We start from the raw sequence: 4,447 nt of genomic DNA on the forward strand, positions 1-4,447 counted from the left end.
CAGGATGAGGTGTAGACATGGCTGTGGCTCCCGGGGCTGTCCTGTACCTGATCTGTATCCTCCTGGCAGATGTGAGGAGCCGGATGAGGTGTAGACATGGCTGTGGCTCCCGGGGTGTCCTGTACCTGATCTGTATCCTCCTGGCAGATGTGTGGAGCAGGATGAGGTGTAGACATGGCTGTGGCTCCCGGGGCTGTCCTGTACCTGATCTGTATCCTCCTGGCAGATGTGAGGAGCAGGATGAGGTGTAGACATGGCTGTGGCTCCCGGGGTGTCCTGTACCTGATCTGTATCCTCCTGGCAGATGTGAGGAGCAGGATGAGGTGTAGACATGGCTGTGGCTCCCGGGGCTGTCCTGTACCTGATCTGTATCCTCCTGGCAGATGTGAGGAGCCGGATGAGGTGTAGACATGGCTGTGGCTCCCGGGGTGTCCTGTACCTGATCTGTATCCTCCTGGCAGATGTGAGGAGCAGGATGAGGTGTAGACATGGCTGTGGCTCCCGGGGTGTCCTGTACCTGATCTGTATCCTCCTGGCAGATGTGAGGAGCAGGATGAGGTGTAGACATGGCTGTGGCTCCCGGGGTGTCCTGTACCTGATCTGTATCCTCCTGGCAGATGTGAGGAGCCGGATGAGGTGTAGACATGGCTGTGGCTCCCGGGGTGTCCTGTACCTGATCTGTATCCTCCTGGCAGATGTGAGGAGCCGGATGAGGTGTAGACATGGCTGTGGCTCCCGGGGTGTCCTGTACCTGATCTGTATCCTCCTGGCAGATGTGAGGAGCCGGATGAGGTGTAGACATGGCTGTGGCTCCCGGGGTGTCCTGTACCTGATCTGTATCCTCCTGGCAGATGTGTGGAGCAGGATGAGGTGTAGACATGGCTGTGGCTCCCGGGGTGTCCTGTACCTGATCTGTATCCTCCTGGCAGATGTGAGGAGCCGGATGAGGTGTAGACATGGCTGTGGCTCCCAGGGTGTCCTGTACCTGATCTGTATCCTCCTGGCAGATGTGAGGAGCAGGATGAGGTGTAGACATGGCTGTGGCTCCCGGGGTGTCCTGTACCTGATCTGTATCCTCCTGGCAGATGTGTGGAGCAGGATGAGGTGTAGACATGGCTGTGGCTCCCGGGGTGTCCTGTACCTGATCTGTATCCTCCTGGCAGATGTGAGGAGCAGGATGAGGTGTAGACATGGCTGTGGCTCCCGGGGTGTCCTGTACCTGATCTGTATCCTCCTGGCAGATGTGAGGAGCAGGATGAGGTGTAGACATGGCTGTGGCTCCCGGGGTGTCCTGTACCTGATCTGTATCCTCCTGGCAGATGTGAGGAGCCGGATGAGGTGTAGACATGGCTGTGGCTCCCGGGGTGTCCTGTACCTGATCTGTATCCTCCTGGCAGATGTGAGGAGCAGGATGAGGTGTAGACATGGCTGTGGCTCCCGGGGTGTCCTGTACCTGATCTGTATCCTCCTGGCAGATGTGTGGAGCCGGATGAGGTGTAGACATGGCTGTGGCTCCCGGGGTGTCCTGTACCTGATCTGTATCCTCCTGGCAGATGTGAGGAGCCGGATGAGGTGTAGACATGGCTGTGGCTCCCGGGGTGTCCTGTACCTGATCTGTATCCTCCTGGCAGATGTGAGGAGCAGGATGAGGTGTAGACATGGCTGTGGCTCCCGGGGTGTCCTGTACCTGATCTGTATCCTCCTGGCAGATGTGAGGAGCCGGATGAGGTGTAGACATGGCTGTGGCTCCCGGGGTGTCCTGTACCTGATCTGTATCCTCCTGGCAGATGTGAGGAGCAGGATGAGGTGTAGACATGGCTGTGGCTCCCGGGGTGTCCTGTACCTGATCTGTATCCTCCTGGCAGATGTGTGGAGCAGGATGAGGTGTAGACATGGCTGTGGCTCCCGGGGTGTCCTGTACCTGATCTGTATCCTCCTGGCAGATGTGAGGAGCAGGATGAGGTGTAGACATGGCTGTGGCTCCCGGGGTGTCCTGTACCTGATCTGTATCCTCCTGGCAGATGTGAGGAGCAGGATGAGGTGTAGACATGGCTGTGGCTCCCGGGGTGTCCTGTACCTGATCTGTATCCTCCTGGCAGATGTGTGGAGCCGGATGAGGTGTAGACATGGCTGTGGCTCCTGGGGTGTCCTGTACCTGATCTGTATCCTCCTGGCAGATGTGTGGAGCAGGATGAGGTGTAGACATGGCTGTGGCTCCCGGGGTGTCCTGTACCTGATCTGTATCCTCCTGGCAGATGTGTGGAGCCGGATGAGGTGTAGACATGGCTGTGGCTCCCGGGGTGTCCTGTACCTGATCTGTATCCTCCTGGCAGATGTGAGGAGCCGGATGAGGTGTAGACATGGCTGTGGCTCCCGGGGTGTCCTGTACCTGATCTGTATCCTCCTGGCAGATGTGAGGAGCCGGATGAGGTGTAGACATGGCTGTGCTCCCGGGGTGTCCTGTACCTGATCTGTATCCTCCTGGCAGATGTGTGGAGCCGGATGAGGTGTAGACATGGCTGTGGCTCCTGGGGTGTCCTGTACCTGATCTGTATCCTCCTGGCAGATGTGAGGAGCAGGATGAGGTGTAGACATGGCTGTGGCTCCCGGGGTGTCCTGTACCTGATCTGTATCCTCCTGGCAGATGTGAGGAGCAGGATGAGGTGTAGACATGGCTGTGGCTCCCGGGGTGTCCTGTACCTGATCTGTATCCTCCTGGCAGATGTGAGGAGCAGGATGAGGTGTAGACATGGCTGTGGCTCCCGGGGTGTCCTGTACCTGATCTGTATCCTCCTGGCAGATGTGAGGAGCAGGATGAGGTGTAGACATGGCTGTGGCTCCCGGGGTGTCCTGTACCTGATCTGTATCCTCCTGGCAGATGTGAGGAGCCGGATGAGGTGTAGACATGGCTGTGGCTCCCGGGGTGTCCTGTACCTGATCTGTATCCTCCTGGCAGATGTGAGGAGCAGGATGAGGTGTAGACATGGCTGTGGCTCCCGGGGTGTCCTGTACCTGATCTGTATCCTCCTGGCAGATGTGAGGAGCAGGATGAGGTGTAGACATGGCTGTGGCTCCCGGGGTGTCCTGTACCTGATCTGTATCCTCCTGGCAGATGTGAGGAGCCGGATGAGGTGTAGACATGGCTGTGGCTCCCGGGGTGTCCTGTACCTGATCTGTATCCTCCTGGCAGATGTGAGGAGCCGGATGAGGTGTAGACATGGCTGTGGCTCCCGGGGCTGTCCTGTACCTGATCTGTATCCTCCTGGCAGATGTGAGGAGCCGGATGAGGTGTAGACATGGCTGTGGCTCCCGGGGTGTCCTGTACCTGATCTGTATCCTCCTGGCAGATGTGAGGAGCCGGATGAGGTGTAGACATGGCTGTGGCTCCCGGGGTGTCCTGTACCTGATCTGTATCCTCCTGGCAGATGTGAGGAGCAGGATGAGGTGTAGACATGGCTGTGGCTCCCGGGGCTGTCCTGTACCTGATCTGTATCCTCCTGGCAGATGTGAGGAGCAGGATGAGGTGTAGACATGGCTGTGGCTCCCGGGGCTGTCCTGTACCTGATCTGTATCCTCCTGGCAGATGTGAGGAGCAGGATGAGGTGTAGACATGGCTGTGGCTCCCGGGGTGTCCTGTACCTGATCTGTATCCTCCTGGCAGATGTGAGGAGCAGGATGAGGTGTAGACATGGCTGTGGCTCCCGGGGCTGTCCTGTACCTGATCTGTATCCTCCTGGCAGATGTGAGGAGCAGGATGAGGTGTAGACATGGCTGTGGCTCCCGGGGTGTCCTGTACCTGATCTGTATCCTCCTGGCAGATGTGAGGAGCCGGATGAGGTGTAGACATGGCTGTGGCTCCCGGGGTGTCCTGTACCTGATCTGTATCCTCCTGGCAGATGTGAGGAGCCGGATGAGGTGTAGACATGGCTGTGGCTCCCGGGGCTGTCCTGTACCTGATCTGTATCCTCCTGGCAGATGTGAGGAGCAGGATGAGGTGTAGACATGGCTGTGGCTCCCGGGGTGTCCTGTACCTGATCTGTATCCTCCTGGCAGATGTGAGGAGCCGGATGAGGTGTAGACATGGCTGTGGCTCCCGGGGTGTCCTGTACCTGATCTGTATCCTCCTGGCAGATGTGAGGAGCCGGATGAGGTGTAGACATGGCTGTGGCTCCCGGGGCTGTCCTGTACCTGATCTGTATCCTCCTGGCAGATGTGAGGAGCCGGATGAGGTGTAGACATGGCTGTGGCTCCCGGGGTGTCCTGTACCTGATCTGTATCCTCCTGGCAGATGTGAGGAGCCGGATGAGGTGTAGACATGGCTGTGGCTCCCGGGTGTCCTGTACCTGATCTGTATCCTCCTGGCAGATGTGAGGAGCCGGATGAGGGTGTAGACATGGCTGTGGCTCCCGGGGCTGTCCTGTACCTGATCTGTATCCTCCTGGCAGAT

Source organism: Engystomops pustulosus, chromosome 7 (assembly GCF_040894005.1).
Source record: "Engystomops pustulosus chromosome 7, aEngPut4.maternal, whole genome shotgun sequence".
NCBI classification, from domain to species: domain Eukaryota; kingdom Metazoa; phylum Chordata; class Amphibia; order Anura; family Leptodactylidae; genus Engystomops; species Engystomops pustulosus.